Source organism: Netta rufina, assembly GCF_964035555.1.
Source record: "Netta rufina genome assembly, chromosome: 3".
Lineage (NCBI taxonomy): Eukaryota > Metazoa > Chordata > Aves > Anseriformes > Anatidae > Netta > Netta rufina.
The window spans coordinates 18,135,593-18,156,244 of NC_140125.1; positions in this window are offsets into that span (position 1 = coordinate 18,135,593).

Below are 20,652 nucleotides of genomic sequence, written 5' to 3' on the forward strand. Positions count from 1 at the left end.
CTATTGTCCTTTCATGCTCTGTGACAGTAATGGGCAAGAAGAGCAGGAAGAATCATGCAATTACAGGAAATGTAAACCTTGCTTTGCAGCATAGCTATGTAGACTTTCCCTGCAGAGATGCCATTCTGTGCATACATGTCTCAGGAGTTCAAGCTACCTGGCATGATCAGTGAAGCAAGAGATCAAAGGTTTCTAGGAACAAAATAGCCACCCTACTTTCTTTTAGCATGACACCGACAAATGCTATCTTGCTTCAAGGAAAAACTGTCTTACACCCGCCAAAACTGTATCATTTATTTATTTATTATGGTAAAAAGACTCACCTGCTTGTTCAGGTTCAAACCAGGTATTAATGCATGCTGACAGTCTGACAGCCAAAGTGTGTTCAGATTCTTCAACTATAAACTTTATTTTACGTGGCGTTGTTCAAAGCAACCAGTTTAATTATTGCTGGGATGTAGGTTAAAGAACTTTTAAGGGATAATATATCAACCACAATAAGGACTCTTCATCAGCTAACAAAAGAAATATCAACTGTATGGGTAGGGAAAGTAATTATTTCTAATATTGTACAGAAAAGAACAGCTCAAGTCCTCTTAGTACTTCACATTTGTAGAATAATCTTTGAAGTAACAATTTCCATTTATAGTAAATCTCTGACACTTCTTTCTATTTTGTTATCTACTAAGAAGGAATTACTATATAGGTCTTACAAGAGTTTAATTCATAATAGGGGTCAAGATATGCTGCTCTACTTTTGCAAAAATAATTTGGAGACAGAGTTGGTATGCAATCTACATGTCAGAGCAAGCAAATAAATGTAGGTAACATAAAAATTACTTACCCAACAAATCCAACCATGTACCACAAAAGTTGCATTTTGTATTAAGAAATTTTTGAAGCTAGTGTTTTTAGTGGTCAGATTCTGTCTTCAAGTAGCTTTCACCAGACAGAAGGAATTCCTCACTGATTGGATTTGCTAGGCCCAGCTCATACTCCCTGAACAAAATTTGCATAGTACCATAATAAATACTGGGAAAGAAAAAGAAAAGAAGGGAGCACCAGCAAATAACAAATTTAAAAATAGTCCCTGAGATATATTAATAAGAATTGTTAGACAAAGAAAACATGATTGCATGAATCTGATATCAACCCTGAATTGCATTTAGTGAATCAGTTTTTTAGAAGCTTGCAATACCTTCTCAGTTAGCTGCCACAGGCATTCTACTAAGTTTGAGTTCATAAATAACTTACAAGAGTTAGTCTCCCTCTTGCCAAAAATTCAAATTCAAATTCAAAAATTACAGAAATATTCTGGTAATTTCTAGTGGTGGGAAGCTCTTCACTTTCTGAAACGTGTTCTGTGGTCATGAATATGTGCTGTAATTTTCTGACCATCAGCATTACATTTGCTTGCCTTGCCCAGCTGTGTCTGTAAATAGATTGAGATTCAGGGGATTTTTCTTCCTGTAGTTAGTTTGTTTCCAGAGGCGCTGGTGAATAAATAAATAAATAAATAAATAAATAAACTGAAGTATTAAGATCTAGGTTATAAGAACCAAGTAGTGAACAACAACCATGATTCCTTTCCCTTAGTCTTTCTTTATAGCATTTCCACACGTATAGTAGTGTTAGAGCTGGAACTTGTGCAAGCAAAGGAGCAAATTAATTTTGAAATACAGCAGGAGATGGCACAAAGCCCTTTAAACACAAAACATAAAAATAACAACAAGGTATTATTAAAATTCTATGTAATATATATATAAATAAATATATAAATATGTAAAAAGTCCTGCACATCCACCCAGCTTTCTGCTCTCAGGAGTACGGTAACTACCTATACCTTGCCCTGGCATGGGGCTTGAAAGTGGCCAGATGCAGGAGATCTGCAGTGATCTGTGATATGACAGTTATATATTGCACTCTGGTAACAGTGACCATTCTTTGGAACAACTTTTATCTTGCTGCAATAAGCCTTGTGATTTTCAGAGAAAAATAGTTTAACTTCACCCAATGAATTTCTTTTCCCGTAAATTGTCATGGAGCAAAGTTAGATTTTTCCCCTGATTTTTAGTGTTCTCATGTTTCTCACTCTGATTATTTCAGGTGTTTCCAGTACTATAAGATTTAAAACAAGAGTAACATTACTGTTGGTCTAAGAGAATGAGCAAGGGCAATAAGGAGAAAAAACACATTTTATCAGCCAGGCATGGAAAACCAGAAAATCTTTCAAGCAGTTAAAAATGGCTGAGTGTTTTAATGAAATAACACATTAGGCCTCCCATGAGAACATAGGGTTACCTGTTATCCAGTTGTGTTTTCAGTCACTCATGAATTTAAACAGCATAACATGACTTTGAGCAGTCCCAACACAGTCAGTAGTGCCTGTGGTCTCAAATGTTCATTTTCCACTGCAGGATGATTATGAAACTTTTTACTCCTCAGTTTTCTATCAGTTATTACCTGGCATTCTTTACCTGTGGTTCTATCTTCTTTACCTGATTTTCTTTCTCCTGTAAAATAAGCAGAGCCCTTATGTATGACTTGCCTCTGTTTCTTAAATTCCGTGTAGTAAATGCATACTTTAGTGTGTGCAGTAAATTATTATGAAATATTATTTCAGCTTTACATTTTAAAAACAATGCTCATAAGTGTGTTCACTTTATTGCTTTGTTTCTCTTCCATTTATTCTCTCCTCACCTCTCAGATCAGTGGCTTTTCTTAGAATGGCTTGTCTGCCTGTCATACAGTGTAACTTAGTGTACCACTGCCTTTCAGCAGCCTCAGACATTTACATTTGAAAAAAATCATGAACTCTCAGAGTACAGAATGGCTTTCAGCAAGAGAAATGTCACTGGAAAGTGAAGATTTTATCTACAAATGAGATGCAATACCAATTTAAATGTCTCTTGCACTGTCATACACATTGTGCCTCAGTCCTGACCTACAGATTGGAATTTGCAGCTAGTTGCATGATAACTTCCAATTTTCCCATGGCATCTCGTGGTCTGTGCTAGGAACCAACAGTCTCTACCTTTACAAGGGACAATGGCTCTTGGACACCAGGCTTTCAACTAGAGCAATATGGTACTTTGAACTTCTGCCTTTCCTACCCATTCAAATTAATTCCCTTATCAATTAACTGCATGTCCATTAATCAACAAAAGACACAGGATTTAAAAAAAAAAAAAAAAAAGATTATTTTTTCCTCCTGCTTTTTTGCGACCATGTTCATTTTTCTTACGTTTGAAGACTCTGGACATTACAATGAAGTGTTGAGGTACTAATGACAGGCAGAGAATTGCAGCCTGTCTTTTCACAGGGTTACTGTTTCATTTCAGTTTGAGCTCAGCATATTATAGCTAAGACTTGAAATTATTACAGGTGAAAAAAGACTTTTTGAGGCAGACTGTTCAAAATTTTTGAGCTTTGAGAAAAATGGGATTGATATACTACAGCCACGTTATGTGTTTTTGCAATACAAAATTGTCCACGTGTGATGATTAGTAGCAATGGGTATATGAGGTAATAGGTGTCTGCAGTACTTCACAAGGGATTTTAAAAACATCACTTAAAGTCCTGAGGTTTTCTCAGTCTGATTCCACAGCCAACATGCAGAGCTTTGCCATCTGTGGTGTCACAACAGCTATGATGAAAATGTTATAAACATAGTACAGATAATTACCAAAATAAATAGGTAGATGGACTTAATTATGCTGCCTCTCATAGCTGCAAAAGGAAACATACAACAATCCCCAACTTACATAAAGTCATTGACACACAAAACTAGTTTTGGTTCTAGACTGAAAAATCGAGGCTTTGATCAAACCTAATTTTTTTGACCAACCTTTGCCCAAGAACTTGTTTATCAAATGCAATTTTCTATTAGGATTTCACTCTGTTACATTGAAAAAATTTTATTAAAGCAAGACAGTGACTCCCTGTAATTATTTGGATGGCAGGTAACATGGGCTCGTATGGGCATACATCTGGCTGGTGGCCAGTCACAAGCAGTGTTCCCCAGGGCTCAGTTCTAGCATTGCTTCTGCTCAACATCGTTATCAATGACCCGGATGCAGGAGCTGAATGCTTCCTTAGGAAGTTCACTGACTAGTAAACTGCGAGATGCTGCTCACTCTACTGAGGGACGAGGGGCCTTGTTGACGGATTAAGATATGTTCAGCGTGCTGCACCTACTAGTTGTCGCACTCTTAGCCTGTATGTATTTGCTTTAAGAAAAAAATTTCCCTGATGGGAAGAATGGTTCTTTCTCCTTCATCATTTTTTCCAGGACTGAGCAGGATTCAGTGCAGAATCCACTGATAAGGATTTAATACATATCAAAGGAAGACCCACAGAGGGTGATTTCAGCAAATGCCTGCTGCAGTGCCTCCTGCTACCTTAATATGACCAAAGAGAGCTGAGTCAAGCAGGTTTTTGCCTTTTCTCCTGCTACCTGCCAAGACGTTTTTAGCAATATGCCTCTCAGTCCCTGCCAACTTCATTCTTAGTGAAATCCTAATAACTGCTGGCTATTGCTCTGGATGGTGGTTTCTACTTTCAGGCTGATTCTGCTTGTCTGCTAAAGCCTGACTCCAGGGACATACATCATGCTGTCTCAGTGGCAGGTTGGCAGTGTTTTGAATACTTCTTGAACTTGATTCAGGCAGAGCTTACCCATGGGACAGCTTAGGCTGCCAGCAAGGAGAATCCAGCATGTTTCACATACTGTGGGCCAGATCCCTCTTGGGTATTCATCTCCTGCACACTGAAAGCTTGCTGCTTTTCCCTGGGCGAACAAGTGGTAGGGCCATAGCCAAGGTGGAGCAAGAAGGTGTACACAGTGCACCCATGAGGTGAGTATCAAGAGGAGGCATATATGTTGAAAAGTCTGTAATTCCTGCTGGTGCCTACTCAGCAGGCGGACCATGTAGTAATGACAGTGAGGAAGTGGGAATAAATGGGAGCCAGGAGTGAGGAGAGGAAGAGAGGCAAGTGAGAGATGTGGAAGTGCTACATCTCCCCCACACTCTTGTTCTGCTCTAAATCTTATCTATTCTCCCATCTTCTTGATGCAGGTAGAAGTAGGGTGAATATGGTGTACCCCGCCTGCACAGCCGAAACATGGCATAACTTTTTTTCCTTCCTTCTACCATGCACTCAAGCTCACTCCCAGGTGGAGTTGAAGGACATGACTTGCTGAGTCAGGGAGCCTGAGGCAAAGGAACCTTCCTCAGGGTAGCCCTGTCTTTTATCCCAGCTGTTCCATGATGCCTGTGTGTTGTACAGTGTTCAAGAAATGCAGCAGCTTGTAAATATAATAGGACTTGATAATTCTAAGACTACAGTTATTAGGTTAGCATATAGAAGTGATAATTATGGGCAGCTCAACTTTGTGTTAGTTAGGCCAATTGGCAATTGTGGGATCAGAAAATATCAGATGAACAAGACAGAGACCCAGGGCTTCCATGGTCAGAATGCTAGGAAAAACAACCTGGGTACAAAACAGCCAGCAAATATGCATTTTATCTAACTAAAGTTGAGACAATATGTTACAATCATATCCAAATGTCATTTATAGTTTGAGCTATTTTATAGCCTCGGCTATAATAATGAGAGGACTGGCACTCTGGCCATACCCCTCTGGCCCTGAACCCATGCTGATGTGGAACTGTCTGCCCACAGATTTCCAAACACTACTTGAAATGCAGAACTTAGCTAAGGCAAAACTGTGTCAAAATAGGTTCTTTCCTTGTTAGCATTTCTTTCATACAATCTGAACTCGATTTTGTGTATCTACCTTTCTTCTTCTTCTTTTTTTTTTTTTTAACATTTGTTTTTATTTTCTTTCTGTATTCACAGAGTCAGAATTTACATATACCAGTGCAACATGACTGCCAATGTCACATCTGTTTTGCACTGTTCTTTATTTACCCATTCTGCTACATAATTAGACAGTAGAGTACATTTTTTTTACCTGTTGCCATGAAAAAAAATCATCTTTTGAAATAAGTCTCTGAACTCTTTATTTTTTCCTACTTGGAGCTGGAATTACACATAGAGACTGGCGGAGGGCTCTGCCGGCTCCTGAGCTAATACAGACAATGAAGGCCAAGTAGAGCAAAACAGATGGGCTTCAAGGGGTGGGAAAGTACCCAGTCCATCAGTCTATTTAACATTTGGAAGCTTAGGATGGCATTTATTTCAGTTAATTTTTTAATTCTGCTAGGCTTTCAGTGACTTAGTGCTGCTTTCCTGTGCCCAGGAGACTCTTTCTGTTAGTGTGCTTCATATCTTTAATTAAAAGACTACTCAGAAGTGCCTTACTGACTTTTGCCCAGCCAGGGCTGCCATATGCTTCCCCTCTTTGCTTATCTAATCCATGCTACAGGCACTTAAAGAGTGTGTCAGTGCTAAAGCAAATGCATCTCTCCTTTGAGGACCTTAGCTAATATCTAATGATTAAACCATACCTTGTCATTTCCTGGGACCTGTTGTCTTGTTGGATCTCACAAAGTCCTTAGCAGCTGTAACTTCCCCCTGCTGAGCCACTAGCAGCCATGAATCTTGCTGGCATTATATCTCACTGAGTGGATCTTCCCAAGCTGTACCTGTTAATCAAATAAGACCCAGAAGCAAACTTCAATAAAGGCTACTTGCAAGAAGAGCACTAAATCCTCTCTAACAGTTTGTAATCCTTATGTTTCTGGATTGTGTTTTCCTTGCCAAAATACCCATAGCTTTAGTGTTATGACTCTGGTACCATTCTATGATTCTGTGTCACTGGCTTCTGGGTTATGTACAGAGATGTGTCAAGTATATTGTCTGTGCCATCCATCAAATGTTGCTGCTAGGTATGAGGTTTTTGCCTACCAGTACATATGTTCATTGAGCTTATAAGAAAAGTACTTATCACTTTCACACTGTTCTCTGCTGTTTTATAGTTTTTATCAGCCTCTTGCTATACTAAGTTCTTAGTTTAGTCTTTTATCTGGGAAGACTGTTTTGACAATCTACAGGGTTTGGATTTGCTTTCGTTGTACAGTGCCATGTCTTCTTGGCTGACAATACCTGCAAACCCATGGACATGTTACTTGGATGGAGAGGTGGGTCCAGGAAGGGTGTTCCAGACACCTCTTGCATTATGAGGAAGCAATCTGTGTCAAAATGCTATAGTTTGCCATGCTCCTTACCATGCCATACTCCTTGCCTTGCCTGGTAACTGGAGTTGTTCACAGGCTAAGGAGGAATGGAAATGTTACCTGCAAGCAATTAACTCACAGCATATAACCTCCCATTTGTCAAAGGTATCAAACAGCAAGCCACATAGAGGTGGTGGATGAAGGTACCCTTAGATAGCACTTCCTTTTCAATGCCCAAAGTTTTTGCACAGTTCACTTCCCCAATTTTGACGTTGATTGCTGTAATTTTACCTATTTCACAGTTTGATGTCTCATCTGGACAAACAGGCAAATCAGCAGAGCTCTGGAAAAACCTCAGGTGGCAAAGCTGGAAGCCTGAGTCACATATACAGTTAGGCAAAATAGGTCAGGGAAAATAAAAGAGGAGAAATGCAACAGTCAGTTTGAGATCTGTGATTGATTTACACAAGCAAAAAGAATGGTTTGTACTCTCACCCACAAGCGGGCTGCTGGTCCTTGACATTGAGTGACCACCCAGAGCTCCAGATTAAAGCTAGAGATGTTTCTAAGCGGATGGAGATCTTTCTGAGTCACTTCCTGGAATGAGGAGAGGCTGCCTGTGTCAAGCAAAGTCTCTGCGTCCCTGTGGCTGAAGATGCTGTACAAGATGTTTCTCTTTGCTCTACTGGCCAAGGAGTGGGTAATGGTCTTATTGAACCAGGCAATCACTAGGAACAGTCCTGCCCTGATGACACTGTGCTCTGTCCCTTCCTGGCTTGGCTGCAAAACTGTTTTTTCTTGCTTCCCCTCACCCCAATCCCCTTTGCCTCCAGTGGAGTCCTGTACTTGGTTTCTGGCATGTTTATTTTGGTAATACCACACAGACTTCACACATAACCTGTTTCCTGCCTGCCCAGTTGTTTTCTTGTTGTTGTTATTTTGCTTTGCTTTGTTTTGCTTGTTTTTCTTTAATCAGGTAATGCCAAACTGGTAATTCAAAAATTTTAAAGGGCAAAGTGGCAGGGCAGGAGGTTATGATGTGCTACAATTACTCTGTGGTCAGTGTAGCTTTTGTAGCTGGGCTTCATTTCATTTTAAAATTGCTTTCCTCCATTAGTAAAGTTTTTTTTTTTTTTTTTTTTTTTTAATGATGACTGATGTTTTTATCAGATTTTTATTTTTTTTTGAAGTAGGGAAGGAATTTATTTAATTTCTCTATTGCTGTGTAAATGTTATAATGCATGGTATTTTACAAGTACTTCAGTAGGAAGGTTGATAGAAAAAAAGGGGTCATTTTTATAATCATCTTCCAGAACAGTAAAGAGTGTATTGTCACTGACAAAAGAAGGAGGAAAAGCACCAAGCACAGAAGAATGAGTAATATAAGTCTGTCTTCATGTCAAATAAAAACTAATTTTATATTATGTTATATTTTTAAAACAACGCTTGACTGCTTATAGTGCTTATTTCAGCAGAAGGTAACAGGAGTTTTGTAAACATATTTCTAACTAAATACTTGACTATGTAGGACCAAGCCACAAGAAATGCTGAGAAGTGTTGTGTTCCTATGACAGTTCAGAGAATTAAAAGGCACCAATCTCCTTTCAGAAACTGGACCTTAAACTCTCCCACATGCAAATTTAGTCCAATTAGAAAATTTCCTTTTCATTTTGAGGATGGGTCATCTAACAAGTAAGCCTGTTTGCTTGAAGAGCGCCAGCAACAAAGCACTCTGGTTTACCAAGATCAAGGCTTGAAAGGACTCTTATAATGAAACTAATCCTGGAATCATTCTACCCTGATGGAAACACGCTACACTCATCCTCTGTAACAATTTGCAGACCAGAAGTGGTATCCTGGTACATAATGAGAGGTGCCTTTGATTTCAGAAATGCAGAGGTCTGAGAGCTTTTTTAATTGCAGCCCACTGGCCTTTGGTGCCACATCTGCAGCACAAAGGACGTCAGTGAGACATCCTGCCTTGGCTCATTCTTCCTGTGTTTAAAATGGCTGTCCATTATAGCAGCAGTGCATCACTTCACCAACAATTCCTCTTGGATTGAGGATTTTGGTGTGAGAAAACGGTGCTCCTGCAGTACCCACTCACCTTATTGCTTGTAGGAGTCACAGAAATGCTTTGGGTATCTTCCCCTTTCTATTCCAGGCTCTTCTGATGATGAACTAGTCTGCATGGCAGGAGGCCATTTCATCTGCTTTAATTACCTCTTGAGCAAAAGTTCTGCCCTAATATCCTACAGACATCATGGCTTTGGGAAATTCCTTAAACTTCTCCCAATCCTCCTCCCACAGGGTCGTTAGCTGTGCTCTGAGTAGGAGGTGACTAACTCTCACTCTATCCAACTGTAAAATTTAAGAGATTACATTTACATGTACATTCCAGAAATTCATGGCTCAGGGAAAATGAATCAAGGGATAAAAATGAATATGTAAAGTGACAAACAAAAGTGAATATGATCTGAACAGGAAATCTTCTGTGCGGGGATTTTCAATTTGATTTTGTAACAAGAGAAACTACCAAGCACAATAACCTGTAATTAAGATAAAAAGTCAGGAAAAAAGTTTTCAATAGTTTATGCCTGGATTGAAAAAATGCTACTTGCCTGGGCAGTGTTAATTCTTAATTAAGAGGTATGTGAGTTACCATTGGTTATGCCTTGAGCCACAAGTTAAGTTTTGCTGGGAGCTGGGAGTAACCCCCAGCATGGATCTCTGTGCTTGGGAAAAAAAATAATAATAAAAATTAAAATTAAATAGTACAGAGGATGGGTGGCTGCTTAGGGAGAGATAAGGGAAAAAGAGCAATACAGAGGAAAGAGACCGGATGGAGGATGAAGGAGTTGCCTTCTTTTTTTAGTTTGTTCATGGATTTCTCCAAATAGAAACCTTTCAATAATAGTTTGCTTTAGATTTTGTCTATGGAACTTTTTCAAAGTGAAAGTGGCCTTTGACAGCACCCTGTGTTCTTACAGTGATGGAGAGCTGAGTATCAGAATGAACTATTTGTCTGTCTCCTATATTCCTTTGTATCAAGTAAAGAATTAGGCTTGTCACTGCAGGGAAAATCATGCTGACATATGATACGCTGAGCTTTGAGAAGATGCACAGGATGCTTCAAGCATTTTTTTGTTTTGTTTCTTTGTTCCTCTGCTTAGCTGCATTCCTCAGTAAGTGGGGCAGAGCTATATGCAGCTTGTCAGAAGTGCCTCTCCTAACTGTATTTTTCCATACTGTAGCAGTTACGTCATTGACTACAATCTTCTGGCAGCTAGAAGGTGGAGACGTGAGGCAGGCTACTAAGATAAATGCAACTTTTAAGCAAATGAGTTATTTTCATCCAGTGCAAATGTTGTAGTGACTGTGTTTTCCCACAACTGCAATATGTTAACCTGTAAACAATACACTGAAGGGGCTGGTATTTAATTTTAGGGTGAATATCAAATGGATGTATATAGGCCCCAGGTCCAACCAAGGAAGGTAACAGAGTTGGGCTTCTTTGCTTATTTTTCAGTTCTGTTTATGAATTTAGCATTTACTGAGACTCTTTTTTTTTTTTTTTTTTTTTTCTAAGAACAGTTTTGCTATGCGGGCTCATGACCTTGTTTTGTTCTGTGTGATCTAGTAAAGAAGACAGGCTCTTTTGCACTTGAAATTAGAAGACTACTGATCTATCCATCCTGCAGATGTTATAGAGACGGCTCATTTCTGAGTTGTTTAGACTTGTTTTGAGGTGGTTTCTACCATACTCAAAATGTTACTATTTCACTGAAACTAACATGTATTCAGAAAGAGGTACTTGTCAAGTTTTGCTGAGACATAGACAATGCAATAATTTTAGCAGGACTGCATCTAAAATATCAACTGATATTGAATTAAATAATACCAATGCTAGGAAGACTTTGCTAATTTCTCTGAATTGTGCTTATTAGTGAACTGTCACAGAATGTCCAGGCACTCTTTTTGCTTTAGTTATAGCTTGCAAATTGATTCATTACCTATCAAAAACAAAAGATGCATTCACGTGCTGTACACAACTGCACATACTAAGATGCTCATCAAGAATAATATTAAGTTGTTCATTAGTAATCTAAAGGCAAAGGACATGGGTGATAGAAGAGACAAAATTTTTATAAAAATTGTGTGTGCATTACATCATGGTGACTGGTTTAATTATGGAGATTATCAGTACTGCCTGCTGGAAATGACTGTCAGTTCCCTGAAAAGTCCATTACTAACTGCTCATATATTTGCTACATGTAACAAATGGCACACAAATCATCTGTTCAAGCTGTTTGTTCCAATCTAACACTTGCTGGTGGCATAGCCTGAAAATACCAAGCATCGTGTGTGATAGAAACTAATCTTTATGTTTTCTTATTTTTATTCTATCTCGGTTTACACTCATGAGAAGGGGGAAGAGACATTTTTAAATGCAAAATCCTATCACAGAGGTAAGATAAGATAAAATACATGCACTGTGTTCAATGCAGTTCTTTCGTGACCATGCTCTATGTCACAGCTTCATTCTATTCTCCTTCCCTCCAAGTTCCTCTCCATACCCCAGGCCCCTGCTTTATTCAGTGCTCAGCTTAATGTCAGAATTTTGTTCATACCCAGTGTCTGATTTTCAGATGAACAATTTCCTTTTGGTCTTCTCACAGTATTTATAACTGCATTCCATGCTCTATAAGGAGTTAAAATACCTTCATAAACACCTTGTAGCCATAGGAACAGAGTCACTCCTCTATCAACAGTGGGGCAATTCAAAGTCCAAGAAACATAGGAAAATAAATAGGCAACCCATATTGTAACTGAGAGCTGTGCCATTTTGGATATTACACACAGCCCAGACACTGTGATATGAATGCTAAAGTTATTTAAAAATAAGGCCCAAACTCTTCAATTTTGTGTAAGCAGAATCACTAAAAAGACTGAGTACACACAAAAGAGTCAGCACACTCCTCTCCTTGCTGACTTAGACCACAGTCAAAACAGTCGCTAGGTATATGCTTACACAGCTCTTCTAATACTCTTGTCACTGCCAAGAAGCAAAGTCATTGTGATTCCTTGTGTTAGTACAAAACTTCTGCATGTGACTCTCAGCTTCTGTTTAATCTAGCACAGAGTTTATGCCAAATGACCAAAATGACCAAATGTTTATGCCTTTGACCAAAACCAAGTTTTTCCTTATTGCACATACAGGAAAAACAAAATATTGTTAGAGTTTGAATTTCTTAGCTTCCTAGAAGCATCTTCTCGATCACAGGAATATCAGTGGTGTACAATAGCCATTACCTGAGGCTGACAGGATGTCTTGGGAATTACTCCATATACTAGAGAAATTGGCAAGGAAATCTTGACATGAGGGACATCTCCCACAGACTTCAACCTCTTGATGACTTCATGTGCTCTGCTTGGTCTTTCAAGTCTGAATGCTCTGCTATTGGACTCCATCTTAGACATCTAAAAATAAATCTTCTGATGTGGTTTATTCTTTCAAAACAACCTTTCATAACATTAATTTTAAACCAAGACGCTGATACAGTCATTTTGTAGCAATTAATATTATAGTCCTATAGGCAAGACCTGATGGTCATCCTTTGTTCTTTTATGTGGTGGCACAAATTTGGTGTCACTTTAATTATGCAAGATACATGGTAGTACACGTGAAAGCAAGCTCGAATACTCTAATGGCTTTACATATTATGAAGCAGTTCTGTAAAAATTAAAGATTTGGTATAGAGTTATTTGAAGTGAAAAAACAGAATCAGGGTTTTATGCTCCACACTTGGCACATGTATGGTATGCAGTAAAGGAACAAATTCACCTGTGGCTTTAAATAAAAGATATAAAAATCTTTTTTTAAACCTCAAACTGTAAGAGTCTCCAAATCAATATGTTCGCTTAACACGCAGTGACCTAGACTTGAAAGGCCACAAGGTAGCACTGAATCATTATCTATTTCAGAGAATTAAGAGAGAAAGAAAAAGTCAAGCCTATTTTTAGCTTTGAAATTTATGGCCATGATATCATCAAGCTAAATGAACATGATCTGATCCAGGAGCTGAAAGGCAAGGATATCTATCCTTTATGCATCTTCAAAAAAAAAAGTACAAGCCCAGATCTTGGAGCTTTAGGGAAGAAGTTAATCTTACTGAAAGATCTACTAAAGCCTCTGGCAAAGAACTTAAATCTTAACAGATCAATTTCTCTTGCAGAAACACAATTCTACTACTACTCATATTTATTGTTAATTTACAGGTAGTACACTGCAGAACAGACAATTTAGGATGGAAGCAAAGTGATTTATCTTTGTGTAATAAGACCACGTGAATCTATACACCCATTAAGAGCTTTTGTATGCCCTAAGAGTTGTAAAACTAGGCTGCTTTAACTAAATAAAGGTAGACGAGTCACTGAGAATCTCCCATCCCAGGTCTCTGGTCTATATGGAAGAAACCACTCTAGCACCTTTCATAAAGATTTGTCTGTGTATCAGGACACCTTTTTTAAAGGAAAGCTAATTAAAAGAGGCTTGAGCACAGAGATGACTGGGGTCACTTTGAAATACTGTAGAATAAATCCAAATTCATTTCTCAGGGCAGTCTGGTCTCCTGCACTTTTGCTTCCTCGCCTGGGCAGACAATTTCACCACATTAGTCAACGATAATTTTCTCAGGGAGTTTTAGTTGCAGAAGTATGTTGTTACCTTCTAGATAGCTGGAAGACTAGATTCAACACTTGAATGCAAATACTGATCTCAGCTCTACTTAAAGGGAACATACTAATAGGGAATTTCTGTGATTTTATATTGATTTATATTGATTGTACTGACTTAGGGACTTGGTTTAAACAATAGCTTCAACACTACTAAATAGACAAAGCTTTCTGAAGGTCTTACAAAAGATATTTTTCCCCTTCATTGGCACAGTGTGAACCCCAGATACACTCAAAAAAAATAAAAATAAAAATAAAAATAAAAATAAAAATAAAAATAAAAATAAAAATAAAAATAAAAATAAAAATAAAAATAAAAATAAAAATAAAAAGGTTTGTTTACTTAGCAGGAGTCTCCATGTTGGCCTTTATCGTGGAAATGCCCCACACCAGTAGCAGCAGTGTGGAAGGGCCACCAACCAATTTCATGCATTCTGCTCCAGAATGTTCCAGAACATCTATAATGAACACGGTAACTTAGGAACTATTAGTCAAAAAAAAAAAAATTAATTGTAATGCCAATGCTATCATAAACTGTGGGAGAATAGGATTAATGTCTCCCTACATTAGATTAAAATTATGCAGAATTTCTTTTTGTTTCTTCCAACATCTGTAGTATGCTAGTGTTTAGTTTTTCAATAATTAGCACTCCAGCTATCACACATATTGATGATGTTGTTTTTCTATCATCATAGCAATTCATCTCATGTGGCTTTTCTTGTCAGCTTTCACTTCTGTTGGAAGAATTTTTGACTAAATTCCCCAGCAAACTGAATCTTGCTGAACAAGTTTTTCATGCTTGGAGTATTTCTTCCCATTATATACAAGACTTAAATCATTTCCATTACCTAGCAGACACTTCAATTCATTTATTTTCTGTGACATAATTTTCATGCCCAGACAAACATCCTTGGTTAGTAGGTTTAGAGTCATACCACCACAGCTTTTAATAGTAGTTTGCCAGATTATTTGGGATTTTATGTTTCATAAGCACTTGGGCCTCTGAATGGCACTGGCTGCCCATCAGCTGTTATTTTTGTAACAGGCAATGTTTCTAAGGCAAGGCAAGGCATTATTAACTTTTTGTGCTCCATTCTTCTGGCTAGTCTTTGATCCTCAGTGGCAAATGCTAAGTGTGTCTCTTTAGCCACAGTGTAGTTGTGCAATTTTGTCCTGAGCATGAATTCCATAGAAATGCAGGAACAAGGATGCCAGCACATAAGGTCAACTGAGTGGCTCCGACTCTGCATCTGAGTGCCATCCATAGTCCTACACATAAGGACAGGACAGATATTGTCTAGTGAGAACAGGCACAAGTGTTCCCTTCATTGTATCTTTTCATGGTCTGCAATGTTTGGCTATATAGATAATTTCTGAGTGCTCTGCTGAAGGAAGTTATAGTTAGGTTACAAAAAATTATTGAGTCACAACCGCTAAAAACTGCTCTCTGTGGACAAGCAATTGTATGAAATGAAGATGAAAGACGTGCAACAGACTGAGTACTCCTTTATCTCATGCTTTTGCTGTAAAAAAAGAAATTCATGCTAGATTAATGCATCTCTTTTTCTGGAATTGTGCTTGTGTGTCTACATGACAATACCCAAACAAAAAAGACAGCAGGAAAGCCAGTTGTGAGCAAGCTATAGCACAAAGACTTTTTGCTAGGTTGTCATGCGTGGTTTTGTCTCCAGATAAAAAATTGTATTTAATCTATAATATAAATTTATATGGCAGCATTTTAAATCTGTTTCAGATGGAAGTAAAATATAATTTCTGTCTGTCTTGGCATTCAGAAGCCCTAAAAACTTCCAGACTGCCTTTAGCTGAGGATGTTTATAGAGAAAATAACGGTAGCTTTTACCTCAAATGAGAAAATTAGTTTTCAGCGTAATAGATCAACAATAAAGCAATTTAAGCAATATGACAGTAATAGAGTTTTAGGGGAAAAAGTATATCTAAAACATTTAGAATTCTTAAGTGATATAGCTTTATGAACCTTTTAATAAAACATCTCCATTTTATCCCCCCCCTCCACCAGTAAACATTACATTATTTTCTATCATTTGAAAGCATAACTCTACCAGTTCCACAACAACCTTCTGGAACAAGATGAATGCTGATGTATTTTTAAATACTGATTTAACTTTGGGAAACTGAAGTTTAGTACTAAGTGAAAGAGATCTAATCCTTGTTTAAAGAAAGAGGTGTGTTTTTTTTTCCTCTCACATCTCAAAAAAAATGAAACTCACCCCTACAATTTATCCTTTCAACATTTCTTATCAGATGCTAAATCCTACTCAGTTCAGAGCAGCAACACCCATTTCAAAGACAGTCTCTATTCAGAGCTGTTTTTCTTTCCAGACACAAGACTGCTGCAACTGTGTTGCAGCTTTACTAATACCACGAGTTTAAGTAATTTCAGCTCATGATTCCTGAATTGCCTTCTTTTTCATTATAGCAAATTCATTTTTTTTCCATATTTTTTTCTTCCCCTCTACCTGCAGCATCATCTTTCAGAATAAACAGTTCACATTGTGGCGTTTGGTACTTAACCTGAGGCAAGCACAGGGACAGATAGCTCTTTATCTCTGAATGTGACAGCCCCCCAGCCCAGCGCTCCCTCCCAAGAACTCTCTTATTGGAAGGGAGAAGCTGCTGCCACAGTCACATCCCTCTCCATGCTTTACACTCACACACCTGTCCTCCATCTGCCTCTATTATCTACTTGTTTCTCTTGCACTACCCTCCTGTTGCATATTTCTGCCATGCCATACATCCTCATGCATATTTCCAGTCTGCTTCTTATTTATTCACTCATTCATTCACTTATTTACTTATTGACATTTCCTGTCTGAGAAATGTTTACACTTTCCTTTATTGTTTCTTTCATTATTACTTGTCCAATAGCCCCAATTAGGTGGTCCCTGTTCTATAGAGTTCATTCACTTAACAAACAGCTGATATATAAATACACACAGTGTTGGTCTATCCTTCAAGTTAAATATCCATTAGGCTATTACTGCTCATGATAAAGTGTGCAGATGTGTCCTGGTGTCTACGTGTCTATACAACCTTCCACACCCATATGTAAACTTCTCAGTTAAACATAACATTGGATTTCCATATCCATTATTATCAAAGACATTTGGTTTTGATTCCTATTTTGTATTTCAAAAAATGTAAGTATTTACCCTGACAAACTAACTTAAGGCAGAACAAGATCTCTCTTGTCCTTTGGATCTTAGTTTTGAGCTACTGCAGAACTGGCCACAGACCTTTTTGTGAGTCTGAACTTCACGACCCTGATTTGAAAAGTCATTGCTTTCCTAGAATAATTTTGATTGTTTATGTTAGGGGATTTTGTTTCTACAACTCTGTAAAGTATAGTGTTAAGTCTCAGCAGGAAGTGTGAAGACATGCCACCTCCACACGCGTGAAGTACCAAATGTGTGTTCTTTAAACACATCAACAAGCTCAGGAGACAGCTGCAGAGAACTGGATCGCAGAACACAGCCAGGCTAAATGAACAGCCACTGTCCTGATACCAGTTCTTCATCAGCTGACGAAGGCAACCTAAGCCTACTATATCCAGTTTTAACTGCAAATCAGACATGAGAAATTTAACTCAGGCAAGCTAAAAATGGCACTATATGCTCATTCTTTATCATGATCTCCAATCTGTTCCTCCAGCAAAGCCTTGGAAATATTTCTTTCATTACTATATTAAGCCAAGAAGATGATATGTGCAGGCTCATGAGTCTATACAAACGCTTTTTCTAATATGACAAGCTTTCTGCAATCTTTTTCTAAAATGACATTTTTGACAGTATCCTGGGTACCAGAAGAAAACAATGTGTCTGCGTAGGCCACACACAGTTTTTGAGAAAAGTAGAATTCCCTACGTCAGTGCCATCTTTGATATTTTCCTGAGGCTTTAGGATTAATTATAGCCAACCTTGCAATGAAACAGTCTCTGTCTTGGCTTTGCCATATTTAAATGTTCCAGAAAGCTGCAAGATGTAGTAAGGCTCCTCAGTGGCTCCCACAAGGTCAACTGTATTTTCCACCATGCATAAAAGTGAAGAAAAGCCTTAATAAACTGACATCATCCTGCTAGGATCAAACCCAGCCGCAGGTGCATGCCTCCCTAAGACATACACAATTCTGACCTCATTTGCCATAGTCAGTGTTATCCCGTGCACAGGAGGATTATGAACTTGCTGGTACAATGAATGAGGGAGGACAGAGGACACAGAGAGGACAGAGGACACAGCACAGAGGACATTTAGGCACATCTACACTACAAATTGCTCCAGTGCTACTCTCCAGAAATGTTTGCTCTGCAGAGGTCTCCTCCAGACTCCTGTTTTGCACTCCCCCCGCCATGCTGCAGATACTGCTGGGGTGGGGGTGCGGGTGCCTCTGCACTGATGAGCTGGCGGGGGTGGGAGCTGTGCTTCCTATTTTAGAATGATCTTCAAGTGTAGTCCTACATCCATCTTAAACAGATTTGTCTAGACCAAGGACACCACTGTTCCCCTGAGAGATTGGCAAAAAGCCCTCCCTGAGCACGCTGCCCGGAGGAGCACAGACAGAGGCTCAGCTACGCCCAGTCCCTGCTAGAGCCCTGGGCAAGACTAAAGGCTCATTCCCATTCTTAACACTAGACATCATACTGAATTTAAAATCCACACAGAGGAAGCCGTCTTGAAGCAGAGGACTTTTATTAACACCACTTTCATTACTGCCATTTCTCTGACTTTTCAGATAGCTTAAGATGTGATTTTCTTTCAGGCTGCTTCCTCACCTAATGGACTCAGTCCATTCACCAGACACCTGAGGACTGCAGAGAAGCTCTCTCAACACCATTGACAACGTGAGTGACACTCCATCTGATGGAAGGTCCTGCTAAAGGACTCTGAAGGTCCTAGCAGGACTCTGAAGGTCCTGCTAAAGGGCACCACAGCAGCATACTCTGTGCACCACATTGCCAGCCCAATGGACTAAGAGCACGGCTTTAGAAAACCACTGCAGCACCAAAGGTGATGGGATGTTTGCTGCTTGGCTTACCTATCCCCTGGTTCTACCTGAAAGCAGGGTTTCAGCTCCTGCTTTCAAGACCACTAATGATAAAGCACTTCACTGAAGCAGTTAGCTTCACTGCTGGGCACCAGTCTTGCATGCCAGCTACAACGAATCATTTACCTGCCTACAGCCAAGGCAATAATGGGTCTGTCTGATAAGTCCTTTGTAGCTGTTCAAGCACGCTTGTACAACAACACATCATAAATCAGAATTAAACATCTTAAAATTGAGTTTCTCTAAAACAAGAGCTTTTTTGAAAATTGCATTCCTAATATAATAAACCATGTGAGTGCTCTTTCTTATGCCTGAGGAAAAAAAGTCCTTTTTTTTTTTTTTTTTTTTTTTTTGTAGACAGATGGAGAGGATACATGTTGTGTGACAGTAATATTGGACACCAGAGTTTATTTGTAGTCAGAAGAGACTTAAAGAGGTATTTGTTTTCCTCAGGAAGAGACGGTGTTTATTAAATAATAAATAACTTTGCTAATGCATCAAGATGGTGTTATATATAGCTTTCCATGCTGATCCAAATCAATTGACAGTGAAGCCTGCTTGTTCTCCTCAAGACAGAATTACTCAAGCAGGACCAGGCTAGACAGCAAACCATTACACAAACTATATCCTTCAGAAAACTCATTTCAAAAAGCAGTGTATGATGGGAGAGGATGCTAAGAGTTACCTTGAATTTCTGAGCAACTGGGGGCACATGATAGCAAGGTTTAAACACTGGTTGCCTGTATCAATAGCTCTTCAGAGCTTCAGGGTACTCCCAAGTCTGCAGACCCATGAAATTAAACTAGAAATTTATGGCATTTCTCTGTTTCTCTTCCTCAAGTGTTCATGAGATACTGAAAGCTAGACAGCAATGCAAACTGGGACATAACTGCTTACCACAATGTGCTGCAGTCATTTTTTAGGTATTTCAAGTGCAGATTAAGGTAAATTAACTTTTGAAAAATGCTTATGCTTATTTTTAAAGATGTTAAATTATTGTCAGTGAAGCTGCAGAATGCTATGAGCATCTTCACATAGGTAACAGGGATGTTTCAGATCACTTTAATAACCAGTTGATAATTTTCAAAATATTTCAAAAAAGAAATGATGGGACAGAAAATTATTTATAAAACAACTGGTGACGTGACTAACTTTTCCTATTTTATGTTCCCACAGCTGCTCAAAGAACAGAAAATAATTCTTTTAAGATTAACCTGTCAAAAGTAGTTTTCCAGCATATCCAATTTCTTTAAAATGTTATTAACAAAAATAGTCCTTTAAAGTTCTGGTTTTGGAAGCAAGAAAAAAGGATAAACACAGCACTTAAAGCTTATTCTGATAACACTGCATACATTTGTATTTACATGTTCATAGTTCAGGAAGGATGCTACACATCCTTCCTCAACACACTGAAAAATTGTGACATTTGGTGTGTATGTGTCTGTTGAGTGGTTTTTGTTTTTTTTTGGCTAACTAGCTGACCACAAAGGCAGTTTTTACCAAGCCAGCTTGTACCCTGCCATTCCAGGTTTTATGTGTGTGTTCTGTGGCACTGGCTTGGTCCCCAGTCCCTCAAAATAGCCTCAGCAGGTCTGGCAGCCCAACCCATGTGTGCCTGACCACCTACTCCCTCCCCTTTTCTGTCCTAAGCCTCCTTCTAGGAGCAAATCTTGTATCTCAGAGGTGGCCTGGTGAT